General features: G+C 38.4%; 1 protein-coding gene across 2 annotated transcripts in view; it reads left to right on the top strand.

The window, feature by feature from the left end:
* The first annotated feature begins 7,760 nt into the window (after positions 1-7,760).
* Positions 7,761-19,318, top strand: part of LOC108973426 (MOB kinase activator-like 2) — a 91,227-nt gene continuing 79,669 nt past the window's right edge. The window contains exon 1 of one of the 2 annotated variants that reach the window (XM_018940683.1): positions 7,761-8,258. The gene's annotated coding sequence lies outside the window, so the exon portion shown is untranslated. The remainder of the gene's footprint in view (positions 8,259-19,318) is intronic. The other variant, XM_018940684.1, reaches the window with a different exon arrangement.

Here is a 19,318-nt window from a genome sequence, read left to right on the forward strand (position 1 = left end):
AAGGAAGGCACTCTAGAATCGCTATCAGTAGTATCCTCTTGTGTTCTACTACTAGATCACTGGGCCATCATCAGTAAATGCGTTGTCGCGAAATGATTTTGGCGCAAGATCGATCAGAACAAATCTAGTGCTCTCTTTGGCCTCAATAAAGCTAGCCTTTCCCTARTTGTGGKGKTGGTAACAAACCATTACCCTATTGGCGTCCTTGCTCTATCTCATCTCAACACTTCCTTCTTAACTGTAACGTGTTTGTGAGATCTAAGCTTAAAGGCTTGGGAGCGCATACCTTCCAACATACCACCGAACTGGCGGTAATGGAAATTAAATGCCTGTGTAAATTTTGTATTGAYCACTAACCGATTTGCTCATTTGTAAGTTCGAACACAGGAGTTCTTCTTAGCTGTGGTTTCACAAAGGACTACGTATAAGTATAGCAGTTTACATGCGATCGCTCTAGATCAGCCATCTAACCTAACCTATATGCTGTAGTGGTCCGATTATGAGCTACATCTTCGGAAGAAAATGACGGATGCAAAATTGCAGATTAGCTACCAATTTCATTCATTCATTTAGCTGAATGGTGGAAAATTTTCCACTAAAAAACTTATGCGGCATAGCAAAGTGAAAAACGAAAAACAAGTTGATCGCATTTACCAAAACAAAAAAAAAAAAAAAAAAAAAAAAAAAAAATAAAAAAAAATAAAAAAAAAAAAAAAAAAAAAAAACCAACATGAGCTCTATATAAATGAATGACTTTCTGCTGTTTGGTTGCACAATTCGCCGCGCTTGTCGGGCAGATGAAAATGGATATCCCAGAGTGCAAAAGAGCGACGGCGCTGCGCYGTTTTTGACTSCKATTCACACTCCGGCTGGTTCTTACTCACGCTGGTGACCATAAAAGTTGTTCAAAAGAAAAGTGCATTGAGAATCGGCAGTAAAATGTTACAAGGAAATGAAAARGGGTTAGAGGTCTAACTGCAATGCTGCTGGCTGGTAAAAAGGGAAACCGTGTCATGTGAGCGCGAACGCATGAAATGCTACAAAGCACATGCTGGAAGTAGAATATGAGTTGCAGCAGAGACACCGGAGTATAGAGGTACAGCCAGCCGACAGCAATTAATGAAAACAGCTGTTTGGGGACCCGAAATTACAGCGCGCTGTTGCAACACCCGCTGTGGCTTTCKTACTCCTGYGTGTGCGTGTTACTATGGGCATGAATAATGCTGATTCTCTCTTGTTGCTATTATTGTAAAGATGTACAGGCATTGGAAACTATTTTTGGCATTYTAGCCTTGCTGGCCGGCCGGCCGCATTGCGCCACACTGTGAATTGATGCTGTTGTTAATTGTTGGATGTACGGGCCGCTGGGTTGTCATTGAACATTTGTCAACAGCAAAAGTTCTAAATTTGTTACAAATACAATATAGGAGTATATACATATATACATACATAGTATATATGCCATATACAACAACAACTACATTTGCCTGCGCTTTTTTCCACTCGCTCTACTTGCCAGCGTGCTTGTTGCCGTAATTATTGTAATCGCTGTTGTTTTTGTCGTTAGTAAATCGGTTCCCGCTGCTGCTGCTGGCCGGTTTCCACCAGCTCACAGCCTCTACGCGCCTATAATCTGCATGTTTTCGTTAAAGCTGTCATTATTTTTRCATCCATACACGCACACAAATATATAATTGTTATTGTTATTACTTTTTGCTGTTATTGCTGGCATCCACCGCATTTTCTCAGTATTCCATTAAATAAAATTAAGGTGAAAGAAAATGTCTCTGTTTTTCATTCAAATAGTTCCTGTTGTCCCCATTGCCTGTATGTATGTATGTATGTCACACTGCCGCAGTTTGTATGGAGACCCACATTGACATCACTAAACAACAACAAMAGCAATAATAATAGCTGTAATAATACATAATATTAACACTAAAACAATAACTAAGGCAGCAACAAAGCAACGAGCGTGCGCTAGTTCGAGTTGTTCCCCTACACACACACAAACAGACACACACAGGCAAGAACCCCAGCTTAGGCACTGCAGCACTGGCGCGGTCTCATCTGCCATTTGTTGGCCCTTCCATAAAACGGTTAAGCTGCGCCAAACAATAACTTTTCACAGCAGTTCTCCTGCTTCCCCTTACATCTATTTTCTTTATGCTCGCTCAGCGTTGGGGGGACCCCTGTAGTTGGCGTAGCGTTACAAAGTGAAAATGAGGCGAGCAGCTTTTCAGTTTTCATTTTCAATTTAACACCTTACCCATTGCACCTGATTCTACGATTTTGTCATTAAGCCCATTTTTTGGCAATTGATGGTAAAAGGTAAGGTACAGTGTGTTTCAAGAGGTAGTTTACTTGGTTAAAATTTAAAGAATCTATAGATATTTCGCAAAAGAGTCCCTCATAGGAGGCTGTTTTCTTCTTTTGTCTCTCAATTTGTCTCGCCTTCATGCGGATGTTTTTTTTGGCAATGCAGAGGACACTTGGTCTAAGACCGGAAGTCGTAAGCTGTTTGAGACATTTATAAAAATTCGTTTCTGGCCGCAAGTGAATGACTCCATCTTTCGGCCGCGGCGAATACCGCAGTCAATAGAGCGATGAGCTGTACGAGATATGTAATGACAATGACATAGTTTAGCGAATTAAGAGTCGCTGTGGCTGCGCTGGCTATGTCATGTCTTCCGAATGGAGAAAAACGCTGCAGCTCTGAGAGTATTCTACGCAATACAAGGCGGGGGAAAAAAAGAAGGAGGAAGGTGAAGAAGACCCTGTATCACCCTAATTTGCACAAAATCAATATTTTCCACAATTCTTAGGTGAAATYACTTTTTGATGAAATCTTCTTGGGGCCTGTTGTATCGATATTATCTAAAAAAAGTAGGCAAAATCGGTTTCAGTTTGTCTCTTTTTCAAAAGTGCAAAAAAGTTTTCTGCAAATAAWCGTCTTAACGGARTTTTGTAAGCATTTTAAAAATGCATTCAGGTTTAAAGCAATCCTACGTCAGTTTCCCTAAAGCAAATCATGAATATATGCTGAATATATTAGATTAACAGCAGTACAAATACTTCTCACGGCACAAACCATTYACCTCTGCACTTCCTTTATAACAGCACAGCTTCTCCTTTGACGCAATTTGCTGCTTGCCTTTTTCTATATTTTTGTTACAAACATGGCTTTTTGTGCTCGTATGTCTTCGGTTTAACTATTGTGGGCCAGCAAATGTCAGCTGTCAGCCGCTGTCATTAATGTGTCTGCCCTTTTCTGTCTTTTACAGCTTTTACATCCATTATGCCTCCACTTCTACTTGTTAGTCTGTAAGTTAGACACGTTTTTATACCATGAACGAGGTTTATTAAGTTTGCTACGGTGTTTGAAATACAGTTYGTAACAGCAGGAAACGTCGGAGAGCCTATAAAATATGTAAGAGCTCAGTCTGTCTATCTGTATATACGCGAACTAATCCTTCAGTTTTTGAGATAACGATCTGTAGTTTGGCATACGTCCTTTTCTTCTCAAGAAGCAGCTCATTTGTCGAAACCACCGTTATCGGATCACTATWTCATATARCTGCCATACAAACTGAACAATCGGAAATAAGTCCTTATATGGAAGTATTTTTTATTTGRAGAGGTATCTTCAGGAAAATTGGCATGGAAAATTGCCGAAAGCAATGATACAAACTCCGAAGAAACTGTTCAGATCGGAGCATTATAACCTATAGTTGGCATACAAACTTATCGATCAAAATGCGGGCCTTGTACAGAAAACTTGTGAAAAGAACGAGATAATTTCACGAAATTCGACATAGATTATTGCCCGTAGTATCGCAACAATCTCCAAAGAAATTGTCGAGATCGAAGCACTATAGCATAAAGCTGTCATACAAACTGAGCAGTCTAATTTAAGTTTTTGTATAGAATATTATGTATTTCTGAAGGGTATTATAGCTTTGGTACGACCAACATTAACATTTGTTTTTTTAGACCAGTCATTTTGTCTGTCATATTGTCATGGCTGCCTATACGTACGTAGAGATGTGTATGACTATTATTGTATTTATGGTAATTTTTACTCTTTCGCCGTTAATCTCTTTCTTTATCTGCTGCCTTTTCTTATTTCACTGTATTTCTAACTCTCTTTTTTTTTTTTTTTTTTTTTTTTTTTTTTTTTTTTTTTTTTTTTTTTTTTTTTTTTTTTTTTTTTTTTTTTTTTTTGTTGTTGATTTGTAAGCATTTATCTCATCGTTTTATGGACATTTTGTAAACGTTATTTGGATGATAATCGTAAAATTTCTGCTAGTCAGTTGTAGCTAATAGAAACGAGGCGAGAAAGGGAAGTGAGAAGATTAGAACCAATGATGCAAGAAATGTGTAACAGTTATTTATATTTACATAAAAGTTAACACATATATAGCTATGTATGTATATTTTTTCGTTTGATGCGTCGCGTGGGCTTTGAGTTATGACTTAGAAACAGCCCGGGTATGTTTTTAACGAAGTTGTGTGGCGAGAAATACTGCGAGGTTTACATTTAAGCTGATCTTCTGATCTTGATTGTAAGCATGATCTTCTAGTTGGCATTATCATTGATCTTCTAGATCACTTTATGTGAATTTTGTTCACGCTTCTCACGCTCCCAGAATWTTTGAATGTTCCCTGAGCTCCCTGACTTAATCTTAACCTAGAGCCGACACCCTTTTTCGATTTCAATTAACTTCGTTCTAAAATATTCAAACTTTTTCAGCTGATATTATGTCAGAATATCAGAATTTTCCAAATTTATAACACCGTTTTGCCAAAACTAAACCACACTGCCTTAACTAACTATCACGTGCTCTGTCGACTTGCGCTTAGCATTAATAAATCTCTCTTGGAAATTATTGCTATTCCACATGAGCGCTTCAACAATGTTTCCAACACACAGCTGACATTACTAACTGGCAAATGAGAGACAATATCGAARCATTGCAGCAAACGGTAAAATCATATACACACCAGTAAAGTAACAAGCGCAGTACAAAAACAACGCAGTAAAGAGTGCTGCAGTGAAACCATATGACGACTAGGCCATTTGGCTAAGCCAAAGCTATAAAAACAGCACTAAACAAGTGGTCGCTGGCATTTACTGCCACACTYCCCAACACACACACGCACTCTCGCTCTCCTCTCTCCCTTTCTCCCACACCTGTCATCAACTGCTCCAGCACAGTTACTTTCAATACCAGACACGCTCTCCATATCTTTGACTCTCAGCAAGCAATTGTATGCAGTCACTGCAGTAAGTGGAGCTTGTGCTATAGATTTCTACTTGTATGCAAAGTTTCTCTGCGTTTTCCGTTCTTTATTTGTTTTTTCTTATTTCTTGTTTCTTGCTTTGTTCATTTTATTGCTTTATGCCTTGCATTTGGTATTCCAGTGGCGTTGATTCTATAGTTGCACTGCCCATGACTCGGTTCTCGGTCGCACAGTGGCACCACATTTCTGCTTCACTATTTATTCATTCACTACAACAGCACTCGGACTCTGCACTCACCATGTCCATTTCCCTTTGTTTTMATTTTTTTWTTTTTTTKGTTGTCTCTTCGGTCTTTGTAAAGTTTTAGTGTTCAATTGTTGGCTTGTTAGTGCCATTAAATTGCCGTTGTTGCTATTGTTAGTGTTGTATTGGGATTGTTTTGGCCAAACGTGGCTTTAGTGGAATTATTATGCTAACCGCGTTTTGATGGTTAAGTAGCTGATAGCGGCAGTCAGGTAGGATAGGAAAGTCGAGAAGACTCCRTTGGCTGCTTGCTTCCGAGCTGCCTGTTTGCTTATCGCAATTGCACAGAACCACAGTGCAGTAACGACTGAGCTGAGACTAAAGATTGAGCCGGCAATAGAAGTGACTGCAGACGTTATGAGGTCGTGTTGATTGCACTGCAGTAGCTTGAACATAATGTAGATTTAATATTTCTCCTAAGATCCAACTTTTTTTTTTTGATAAACTGGGCTTGAAGCTTCTTGTCTGATAAATTTGTAGATATAGATATCTGAAGGCTAGTTTTCCATTAGTCTTTCATACCTTAAGTAGGAAATTTTGCACTGCGCCTAATTCATTCGTTCTTAGTTCGAATACCGTCGTTTAAGTACTCTACTGTTCTTAGTAAAAGTACTGGATSTGGTTTCTTCTAAATTTTAGTAAAGCGCGATGGTTTTCTTAAGACAAATGGAGTGTGCTGTCCACATTTATTATATTATTATCGTATATTGTTAATAATTCATTCGTTCTAAGCTCGGATTCTATCSTTTAGGTACTCTCTGGTTGTTACTAAAAGTGATGGATCTATTTGCTTCCAACATTAATTAAAGCTCGATGCTCTACTAAAGACAAAGAGAACTCGAGACCCTCTGTTATTATATTTTTAACGAATAGTGTCTCTAACTCATTCGTTCTTAGGTCACTTTCTCTCCAAATTTCAATTTAATGTCCTACACATTGGCCAATATTTTTGTTAAAAAGTTCACTACAGTCACTTGAACAACTTTTTTCGATTTGGACAATTTTTGGTGATAAGGCGACACACAGCAAARGCACTATCCGTGCAAATCTCAATCTCGTTATATTCATTGCTTCTTATACAGACGTAGACGTGGCCAGATGGTTCATCCGTTGACTCACTCGAGCTTTTCGACTGTATACTGACGAATGACACGCGTGTAGTTTCGCTCCAAGGCCTGAATCAAAGTGGGTTTGTCCGCGTAGACTTAAGATTTTACATATCCCTACAGGAAATAGTCTAACAATGTGATATGACACGATYTTGTTGGCCAATCGACCAACCCGAAACGAATAGTATGATCAGTAGGCCGATTATATTCATCATAAGCTCGTCTCGTCATCTTTATCATTTATATATACTCGTTTGYACTGGGAATTATATACCACCTTTTTGTAAACAAAACTATTATACATTGTAGCAACATGCTGCAGGAGTATAAAGAATATTATATGATTAAAAAATTTGGATTTTTTTCTATATATATTTTTTTAAATAATATCTATCTTATGGTTTAATTTAATATAAAATATTGTTTTTTTCTCCCTTTTCAGGTATGTACAAATATTTACCGACTTTGTGATTTACATATGTATATACTAAACTTGGTAAGATTTTTTTAATATAACCTTTAAGCTTTTAGAAATAAATTACGTCTTCACTGTTATGGTTTTTACTCGACAAATCCGGTTCCCATAATTACATTTCAGTTTCTATAAATTGTTAATACTTCCTACAAGCTCACATCTATTTTTCCAAGCTTTAAATATATATTTTCTTGCTATTGCATAAATAAATTCTTATTCCCACACATGTTCCCCAAAATCTTCGAAAATATAATTACTGCTGGTATGTAGCATTTCTCACCACTGTTCCTTGTCATTTCAACGTCATTAGCGTTGCTGCCAACGAAGACGTTGCCATAAACGGTGGCGTCAACGGCACGTTGTCGTCGCAGTCGCAGTTACACTGCCTTTTGTATTGGTATATTTAGCASAATGGTGCCAACATACTAACACAGACGCAGTTCAACAGCAACTGCGACGACTCCGATTGCTCTGAGGTACACGAGTGGCTGTCGGCTGATTTTCTGTGGCTGATTGTGATGCTTGCTGTACTGGTCGTCGTCGTCATCATCGAAGTCGTCGTCGGCAGCGGCGGCAWCATCAACATTGTGCAGTTGAGCTCAAGTTGTTCAGAGCCAGAGCGGTTTTCAGTTGCTTCAGTACGAAAATTTCTTTTGGTCAGACTGGTTGTATCTCCGGTAGTAGTAGAGAGCGAGCGCACGCTTATACAGCTTAGTCGTTCGATCGGTCGGTAGTTTAAATGGTCGCTGGTACATTACAGGCCTGACCTGTTTCACTGTTGTGACTTTCGTACGACGCGCAAAAACGACAATTGACGCTTTGAACATTGAAAAGCGCACAACAGCGTGACAACAACAACGGTACGTTCGCCGTAAGCTAGCCAAATGCAATTTTGTATGCTTTGGCAATTTCGCGAAACGTTCTTCTTGTGTGAAAAGTGCAAAACAGATGTTGAGTGTGCAAAAATGTGCTGATTGTGAAGAAAATCGTTGCAAACAGTTGTGAAACTGGTGAAATTCGACGACTTTTTGTTGGAATAAATACAAAAAWARAATAAAAATAAAAAATTATAAATGAAAATTAAGTGAGTGAGCCAAACAGCCGAAGTGTGTGCTTTTCAAAAGCGGTATGCCTGTGTATATGTGTGTGTGTGCGCCTTTGGGCAAATAATCCTCATAATCACAGTCAACGGCAGTTTCGTCGCAGTGACGAATGTTCTCAGCGTTCAAGTCATTTGAGAAGTCCACTAGATGCGCTGACTCCTTCTATGGACAAATATTTATAGTATATAAAAACTTGCTTATTTTATTACAATTTTTGTTTTTGTTTTAAAATATGTATATGCCATTGTTACCACCATGAGAGCTCGAATTTCGTGCTTACATTTCGACATATATATSTATGAATATTGTTCGGTATATGTGTATGTGTGTGTGTGTTGGTGTTGGCGTACAAGTTGGCGTAATTGTGTCAGCCACAGACGTTCAAGTAGTATGCCGCCTAGCTGGGATAGAGCAGCTGGCTGGCTGCGTGGCTGTCAACAAGCGGCCAGTCAGGAAAGCAAGAGCCAGCCGACCACTGAACCAGCGCAAGAAACGCACTWGAAACTTGTATAAACAAACACATATGCACTTGTGCATGGACGGGAGTTGCCTGATTGAGCGAGCGCCACTCACGCAGTGGGCAATAGCAATTAAATCCAGTCTTTCCTGGTGTCGATAGCTAGCGTTTTGTAAGGCACTCGGTCAGCAACGCCAACTAACACAGCAGCAGCAGCAAAGCATTGTTGTTGGCGAMGTTTAGCCATAACCATAATTATCGCTTTAGTTTTAGAAGAAGAAAAAGAAGAGGCAGAAGAAAAACAAGTAGAAACAGAGGAAACAGTTGCTGCGCGGTTGTGGTAGCCTTCAGGAAATTAGATATTCAGCAGCCGTTAGGAAATGAAAGATTTTGTAGGCTCCGCYATGCGCCAAGCGGCTGCCAATGGTTCTTAGCATCAAAATCCATAACTTTGCATGCAAAGCCCATAACTCTGCATGCAAAGTTCGTACTTCTACATTCGCCAAGCATCGCTATAAAGCTGTCAAGCAGTCGTTTTACATTATCTTGCTTTACTTTAWATCATATCCGCTTGCTGCGGAGATAGTAGGAAGCACGAAATAAATATTCGCCGGAAATGAAAKGTATTTAAACGCGGCAAAAGCGTCGCATACCCTTCTCAGACGCCTATTTGGCCCCTCAAAAAAGCGCACTGCCCCGTTTCGACCCTCGAACTAGCTCACTGCCTTCGTATGCTCTGTAGGTGCTTACCTTCAACGTTCTTACCACTTAAAAATTGATTGAATTGCATAGATATTAAATAACGTCGCCTTTTGACGTGATTGCTTCGAATCATACACAAATCTATCCGCCAGATACCCGCATACCACGGCAAGTTTATCGTAAGCCCAGCTGTCAGTTGTGCCAGTTGGTAGGTGTGCGAGTGTGGGTGTGTGTCTTTCGATTTACTTGTCAAGGAAACGGCTTTTCCATTCCTCAAATGCAAATGGATTTTYCATTGAAATAAGAATTGTGTTGTTGTAAGCGGGCGGATGTACTGAATCGCGCGGCATGCGGTTGACGTTTCTCATCGAATGGATGTCAATGGTGTGCCATAAACTGTGATTGAAGTGTGTGTTTGAAGGATGMGAAAAATGTAATAAAAAGTGTTGGCATGTGCCGTAAAGTGTGTACGGCGAAATTAAGTGATTGGATAAGCGTTCAATGATTTTCATTGCCTTGCATGCGCATAAAGAGAGCTGAGTTTTTCAGTAGCCAGAAGCCAGTAATGTTTCCTGCAATTTTTGCGTTAATTATTTGTGTGCGTCGTGAAGTAGCTGATTGATTTGAAAATTAATTAACTCATAAAATGAAGCTGACGTTTGTGTTCKGCGTTATTTTGGCTGTGATGAGGTTTTCAATGAAGAGCGTTATTKCATAAAAGTTTCCAAAAAAGTGCAAGAAACAAGAAAAAACATKAATGGCTACTCTGTAGCTATAATATCCTTCACAGGTGTAAGTTTTCTTACAAACATTGAATTTGATCGTTTAATTTGTATGGCCGTTATGTGCTAAAGTTGTTCAATCTGTACGATTTCTTCGGTGAATGTACCGCTACTCTAAACTAATAATCCATGCTAAATTTTGTGACGATACCTTGACAAATAAGAAAGTTTTCCATATAAGAACTTGATTTTGAACGTTCACTTTGTATGACAACTATATGCTATATTGGCCCGATCTGGAAAATTGTGTTGTATATAGTAGCGTTGCTTTAACAAATCATCTGTGCCAAATTTTGTGAAGATAGTTCGTCAAATACAAAAGTTTTCCATACCAGTCCTTGCTTTTGACCATTCAGTTTGTATGGCAGTTATATGTTAGAGTGTTCCGATCTGAATATTCTCTTCAGAGATTGTAACGACACCTTAGATTATAATCTCTGCCAAATTTGCTGAAAATACCTTGCCAAATAAACAGTTTTCCGTTTAAGAACTTAATATACTCTGTTCCGRGTACAAAAWCTGTTCGAATTGATTGAAAAATTCCAACAGTACCTACATTTCATAGATTATTTTTGATATAACGTTATTTAATAGAGGAATTCACACTTTTAGTGTGAGCTACTCAGCCATACTGTGCTTTCTTTGATACGAAACAAGATTCTTCAAAACGCAAAAGTCCTCCGAAGCTGACTCGTCAATAAATCTGGATGACAGTTGCTTTTCAGCTTTTTGTATTGAAGTTTTGCAGCAATTATCAGAACAATTCCATTAAAAACCAAAAAAAAAAATAGTAGGTATTGACAGTTCTCTTCGAGAGTTAATTTAGTAATTCGCTGGCCATGCGAGGCTAAGAATACACTTTCTTTAATCAATGAAGAAGTTTTAGGTTTCTGCCAACTGTTCCATGCTCTCAAACAGTTCTTTCGAGAGTTAACTTAGTGTTTCGGTGACTAAACGGGGCTAAGGCAACACTTTCTTTAATCAATGAACAATTTTTAGTCTTCTGCCAACGGTTCCATGATCTCAAGCCTTTTGGATGGTTTCAGCGTTTATATAATATATTTCATACAAGGCATGTTCCATCATCCTTGTTTTAAAAACGAGACGTAAGAGTTCGAATTTTCCATTTCTTTTCCGAATCTCTTACCACATGGAGTGTATATCCAACTTTCAACTGTTTTTTCCGCCAACTTTTATAAAGATTTTTCTTCTTTTTTGATCACAGATATTGTTAACATTCCTACGCGTTACTACAATGCTTTCGAAAAACTCAACAAAGCAAAGAATATCCCATAAAAGTGGAGAAAAACTCTCGACTTTTGCTGTCATTACACCTTTCGAGCGCGTAAATGAATTTGAAATTAAAAGTAGGTGACCCCAAAAGCCAATCGTACAGAAAAACGTGCTGTGAATTGAAACGTCTTGACAGTTGAATTTAGTTTTTTKCTGCAGATAAACAGTTTTTTTTTTTGTTGGTTCAACAATTCTAAAAGTGTTGCACATACATCCACATTGTAGTGAAGTCCATAATTAAGTACTCACTTTACTTCASTCTTAATTTATGTATTACTTTTAACGGTGCGGATTGCTTTACTTTAATTGAGTGCTTAAAATGCGTCGTCTGCTTATTGGTAAAGTAAATAAATTGAATAATTTATTCAGCAGCAATGAAATATATGAATGAAAATAATRAAAAATTTGGAGAAATGCTTAATAGAAATATATATTTATTAAGAAAGGAAGAAAATAAGTTAASACCGGGTGATAATAATACCTTTCGCAGGCTCAAGTTTTCTTACAAGAGTTTGATTTTGAGTGCTCAATTTGTATGGCAGCTATATGCTATARTAGTCCAGTATTGTAAATTTTCTCGGATATTATAGCGTTGCCTTAGACTATAATTTATGTCAAATTTCATGAAGATATCTCGAGAAATAAAAAAGTTTTCTACATAAGTACCTACTTGATTTTGAGCGTTCAGTTTCTATGGCCGCTATATGCTATAGTGCCTCGATTTGAACGAGTTTTTTTTTAGATATTGTAGCGATACCTTGCACAATAATCTGTGTCAAATTTCATGAAGTCATCTCGTCAAATAAAAAAGTTTTTCATATAAGAATTTTATTTTGATCGTTCAGTTTGTATCACAGCTATATGCTATAGTAGTCCGATCTGAACAAATTCTTCTGAGATTATGCCTTTGTTTTAAATAATAATGCTTGTTAAAATTCGTGAWTATAGCTCTTCAACTAAAAAACTTTTCCATACAAGACTGGAATTTTCATGGGCCAATTTGTATAGCTACCATATGCGCGATAGTAGTCCGATCTGCGGATATAGGCTCTTCAGTGTATAAAAATAATATGAATATAAGTAGTGTAAAACCATAACAACAATATTTAGAAGAATTTTCTATATTTTTTCTTACCTCACGCAATTCTTTTCTCGAACAAAATGAAAGCCAAATAAAGTCTATAATTTTCGTGTGCGCGTAACCACTTTCTGCCGATACGCTTTGATGTTCGCATAATATTGTACCGCAAATAAATAAAAGCTACCTCAATAATATAATAATATTTATCTAAACGTGTAGAAAATTCAGTTCACCGATCGCCAGTTATTGGCACAAAAATGCTCAATAACACTACTTGTATTTACCTTTCGTATCCATGAGCATTACACACAGAGCTTACTAAACCTCATTTCAACTGCAATTCGCTAATTTCTTCAATACACACGTATTTATTTTTCATAATTCGCTAACTGATTCAGCGCTTGGTTAGCCGCTTGACCGACTGTGCGCCGCTGGCCGTTTGCTTCACTAACTTAGTGACTGACTRCTGGCCGCAGGCAGGGCTGCGCCCATACACGCTGCACTTTTTGCGCTCCATCTTTGTTACACAGGCCAGGCGTACCCTTGCAACATTTTCCACGTTCTCCACATGCTCCGCATTCTCAAGTGTGCTGCATTGTGAGTTTTTCGGTTGCCAAGCGGGCCTGGATGTTCAGTTAGTTAACATCGTTTCGGTTTTGTTGTTTTTGCGCCACTCATACGACTCATATTTTTAGCCACCGTACATGATTTGTATTGTTGGCAGTTACTAATATATCTCGTATTACTCTGATTATTGCTTGTTGCTCTTGTTGTTGTTGTGGATACTGCTGCGCTTGGTTAGCGTTCGTTAGCGCTTGACTGTTGCGCTTTTGTGCGTCCAAGCAGAACCGAGCAGCGGCGCATCAGTAAAAACAGCGCGCAACAACTGTTGGTTTAAACGACGCGCCACGCTAATTGACTGCGCTGCGCCCCACCATATTGTCTGATTGACTAACTGACTGACTAACAGACATTCACTGGCTAACTAACTAGTGGCTGGCTGGCTGACTGTTTGTCTTACTGACACTTAGAATTGGAATAATGGCACAACGGAGCTGTAACAGCTAAGCTAACAGCGAGCGACGTGATAATAACTAAAGCAATAACAGTAGCAAGAACAACAACAGGAACATTGGTTGCTATGGTTWGTAGCAGTGACGGTAAATGCTGCAGCAAGTGTAACAACACTTCGTCAAAAACGACGACAACAGAAAAGACAACAGAAACAAGAAACAAGACAAGAACAGCAAATAAAAAAAGATAACAACAACAAAAAATTTAACAGTAACAACAACACCAAAAAATAGGAGAAAAAACAACAACAAGAAAAAACAACTGCAACAAAACCCACAACAAAATAAAAAATACAACAACAAAAAAGAAATCAGCAACAATCACAACAAAAAATATAGAAACAACAACTCCAAAAAATAAGAAGAAGAAAACAACAAGAAAACAACTACAACGAAATAAAAATACAACAACAAAGACGACGACAACAACAAGAAAGAAATCAGCAACATTAACAACAAAGATCACAGCAAGAACAACACTAAAAACAACTGCAAATATTCTCGTTTCTTCGCTGATTTGCAGTTCGTGGATTTCTAGCACAACAGCTGTTGTTGTCCACAATATGTGGGTGCTACAGCAGTTTAGTTGCACGCTCAGTGATTTGCAACCATTGACGCTTCCAAAGCCAACTAAAACAAACGGTCGCTCGTCGTCGTAGCTGGCTTGTGTGTGGGATGGGCGCTTGCGCTGCAGTTGCCGGCGCCAATATAAATGAAAAGTGCAATCGTGTCCATTCTTCGAACACTTCGATTAGCCTCTTGGAGGGTGACATTTAATCCACTCACTTGCTATTTACTCGTTTGCTGCAGTGTCACTGTGTCAGGCGGTGTTTTTGCGCCACAAYCAGTCTGCAATTGCCTCGTTTTGCTTCACATTCACACGACGCGGCACAAATATTTAATCGCCTGCTTTTATTATTTGTTTATTTGCTCGAAACTCGTTTGTCAGCGTGTTGATTCTCGCGCCTATTTGCCAGTCAGTCACTCACCCGCTGGAAGCGCTCCAAACTCGCACAGTCGATACTCCACCTCCCCACACGGGATTAGCCAGCGCTCGCTGCTTATTTGTTTACTATTCACGCGCGGCACGATCATCTGTGCTACAATACCCCGCCGCCGTTCACTCATTCGCCACGCTCACGTACTCATATGCGCTGTGTAACTGTATGCAGCACTGCGCTTACCACCTGCCATGTCGCAAGTTTATTCGCTTTGCAATCGTATCACTGCGCTGTGTGTGTGTCTAACCGCTGGCTATGCGCTTGCATTGTACTCAACTCTGGCTCTGGCTGTGGCTCCGGCTCTCACTCTGATTCTGTGCCGCTTATTTCTTTTGATCTTCCTGTCGGCTCTTTTATTTAGCGTTTTTTGCTTGCTCTCTTTTCATTGCCGTTTCCTTGTTTCTATTACTTGCGGCACTGTTGTGTCATTAGCGTGTTATCTTTTGTATTTTATCTTTCCGCCAACGGGCACACAATAGCGCGGCTAACTAAGTAAATTAAATGTTTATATTTTTGTAATAATTTTGCTGCGAGCATTACTCTCAGTGATGTATGTTATCTGCGGAGATCGAAGTGTTRGAGATTTTTTATGCTTCGCCAAAAAGTGCCGAAGCTTTCTGAAGTGAGATTTTTATAGCTCTGAAGATCATTTATTTAATATTATCTTTTACTATTATACGAGCTTATAAGAGCCAATGACTTTCACAAGAAATAATTCTAATAATACGAAGACCMCATTCGKATCGTTCAGTTTGTRTGGCAGCTGTGAGCTATAGTCTAGTAGTTCAATCCAGACAATTTCCTCAAAAATTGTACCGTGGCTATAGACTGTGTGGTTTTGCAAGAGCACTTTTCGAAAAAGGTCTATTGKGCCCTATCCTATATAACATATGTTCCCAAAGATCCAATACTCGGGACAATTACAGAGCTTGCTGGGTGTGTTAGAGGTGATGTGATCCCTGTACACGTAGATGGATCCAAAGGCCTTTAGCCTGCTTCTACAAATTGCTRGGCAATCTCGAATCAGGCGTTCTGGAGTTTTCGGTTTTCATGTTGATGCTATGCCCAGGGAGACGAAATTTGTCTCAGAGKAGGTTGTTCATATCACYAAACCTTGCTAGGTTGTAACCTCCCAATGAATGGCAGTTGGTAGAATTTGATCGACGACCTTGGATGATAACAGCGTCATTATTTTATAACATCGTCGTGTTTTACATGAGCGGAGACGGAATTTGTCTCAGTGGAAGTTGTTCTAAACCTTGCTAGGTTGTAACCTCCATACAAAATGCGAGATGACTTTTACTTCTCTGTTTCTGGCAATGTAGAATCAGTTGTCCTGGAGTTTCAGGTTCTTGTCGCGGCGAAGGYTGTTCGTTACTCTAAACCTTGCTAGGTWGTAATCTGCCAATGAGATGGTAGTTGGTAGAACTTGATCGACGACCTTCGGAGAGACCATAKTCGTTATTCTATAACATCGTCGTCATTCTATAACATCGTCGCTTCTCTATATGAACATTATCGAAATTGACATCATCTTAGCATGATCTCACCGCTGCAGACAAGCTTTGCCTTTAACTTTTCGAAACAAAAAAATCCGCAGACTAGCAATAATTTATCGATTTACCAAGCACATGATCACTTGTTTATCCAAAGAATAAAGTACAACCCCTGCGCTCCCCGCCAGACAACGCGAACTGCATTAATTTGGCCTGCACCAGCTTGCTCTTCACGCGCCACAAACAAGAAAGCATTCATTTGTTAATTATTGTATTTTTCAACGTTCGTCCCAACTGCCAGCTGTTTGATCGCAGCTTGGCTTGTACATAGCGCTTCATAAACCTGCTCCGGTTCTAAGCGCTGTTGGTGATTATTGCGCTTGTTGTTGTTTTACTTTGACGTAGCAATCATTATATTGTGTGAACAACACAGACCGGCCCACGGGCGCCTAGTCAGCAAGTCGTAGCTGATCGTGTGATCGGCAGCATACAAACACACACACATGCAGCTATGTGTCTATAMGTGTATTTGTAGATTGAAAAAGTGGTGTGAAGAAACGTAAGTTCGTAGCGCAGCAATTTACTGGTTGTTGGCTAGCCGTGTTTCTGTGTGTGTGTGTGTGTCTGTATGGCTATTAGTTACTTGCTAGCCGCTCCTATTGATTTGCTGTCTGACCTTTAACGGCCAATAGCAACAAAAACAAGTTTCGAATGTGTGTATCTGCTGAGATCTTGCGGGAAGTTGGTAGTTTGTTCGTTCTTTCTAACTATTGTTTTTATTGTATTGTTTCTACTCTTTTTTGTTATACAAGTACATGGGTTTATACTTATTAATATTTCATTAGCGTCGAAATGACTAACTAAATGCTTAGTTGACGACTTATGAGCTACGCTTATAGTTAGTTGTTTATGTTGTTCTTGTTTGACGTTTGCGTAATCGTATCAGTGATGATTTGGTTGGAATTGTATGTGGCTGAGCGATAGAAGTGGCGCGATCGCGTTGTGCTATTCTTACAAGCGATGGTTTTTAGACCCTTAGTYTTTGAGACTCGCCAACCGACAAATGAGCAGCTTATTTGTCGGAGCCGCTGATATCCAACCACTATAGCATATAGCTGCCATACAAACGACCGTTCAAAAACAAGTTTTTCTGTGAAAACTTATTTATTTGCCGAGGTATCTTCACGAAATTTGGGATAGTTTATTTTTCAAAGCAATAACATAATCTCTGAAGAATTTTTTGCGATCGGACCAATATGGCATATAGCTGCCATACAAACCGACCGTTCAAAAACATACTTTTCTGTAAAAACTTATTTATTTGACGAGGTATCTTCATGAAATTTAGTATGGTTTATTTTTAAAAGCAATGACACAATCTCCGAAGAATTTTTTCCGATCGGAATACTATAACATATAGCTACCATACAAAACTGACCGTTCAAAAACAAGTTTTTGTATGAAAACATTTTTATTTGACCAAATATTTTCACTAARTTTGGCATGATTTATTTTTCAAAGCAATGATACAACGTGCGAAGAAATTTTTCCGATCGAACCATCATATTCTATAGCTGCCATACAAACTGACTGTTCAAAAACTATTTTTCCTGTGGAAACTTTTTTATTTGACGAGATATCTTCAMRAAATTTAGTACGAATTATTGTCGAAGGTGTCTCTACGAAATCCRGAGAAGTTTTTCAGATCGGACCACTATAGCTTATASCTGTCATACAAATTGACCGTTCGAAATCAAGTTCTTGTACGGAAACTTTTACTTGTGAAGTGTATTTTGGCTTCAGTACTCACTATGTAGACTTTTTTTTGTAACTTATAAATGTTAGTTTATGTATATATAAAATGCGCTATAAATTATTCAGTTCACCTCATCTTAAGCTTAAATTTGAATGATGCAACCGAATTCCCACGAAAACTGATTAATATGCGGTTGCAATATTCAACTAATAATTAAAAAATTACAAACAGTGAGTTACAATTTCAAAATTGATAAGCAAAAATTCAACTAAAAAGCGTAAAATTAAAGCGAATTGAAATTGGAATGCAAAAGATTTGCTTTTGCGGTAAAAAAAATGCGGCGCGCTCGGGCTGTTGCCTGATGTTTAGCGGTGGTGTGATCGACCGCCGTTTTAAATCGCGCCTTTCATTATTTTTTATACGTTTAGGCGCGAATGTAGTTGATATTTTCGTTGTTGTTTTGAGATTATGTTTTGGGCGCTGCGGCCAAAGCTCGCATTTTCAACACTTTCCGGCGTCGACAACTGGTGCTATTGAACTTGCTGAAGGTTGCCACGTCGGCGTCGTGAACTGCCGCTAACGCCWTGCTTGATCCATCAATCAAACGCGTATGCTGTCACCGCTCGCGCCAATTTTCGCTGCTGCCGCCGCTGTCGACCGTTAAAAATAACAAAATAGTTCAAAAACAAAATTATAATTTTAAATTTGTCTTTAATAAAGTTTGTAAAAAATTTACCGTTGATTGCAATATTGCTCAGCTCGTAAAATCAATTGAAGTCAAATGAACTCAATCAATTGCTCTTTTTGCTTGCTCACTCTTCAACGAGTGGCCAGCAGTTCAACGATTAAAAGCCACGSTCGCTAAAAATTCAAAAGCGCTTCCAACTCATACATAAAATGTGCGTGTTTAATTGAAGATTATTGCGCAGAAATAAAAACACAAATAAAATTAGTAGCACGCACACATTTAAAATTGCAGACAAAATTACTTTTATTGCACTTCTTGCCGTTGCAAATTATTGCGCACGTGTGGTACAGGGTGCTCACATATGCAAATTATTTTCTATATATGCACATTTGCGTACAAAAAATCGTGCAAGCTTTTGTGTGAGCTGTCRGAAGTTCATATGGCAATGAATTTGTACTAAAATGTGGGTTAATGAGAGTTTGGAAAATTAAAAATAATTAAAATTGCTTATATGTACATATACATATAGAGTTTGTGAGAAATGTGAAAACGTGATCTAAAGCTAATTTCGGTTATAATTAAAGAGCGCTCTACAGTTAATGGAAATTAGTTGATTAAATTGTTTATTGAAATAATAAAATATAATGAAATTAAAAAAATAGATTAAAATAAACCAATTAGAACAAAAAGATAGAAAATAAACTATAACCAAATTGAACAAAACTTGAAATAAAACTAAATTAAAAGTAAATTA

Source organism: Bactrocera latifrons, unplaced genomic scaffold, assembly GCF_001853355.1.
Source record: "Bactrocera latifrons isolate USDA-ARS-PBARC rearing strain unplaced genomic scaffold, ASM185335v1 scaffold_479, whole genome shotgun sequence".
Lineage (NCBI taxonomy): Eukaryota > Metazoa > Arthropoda > Insecta > Diptera > Tephritidae > Bactrocera > Bactrocera latifrons.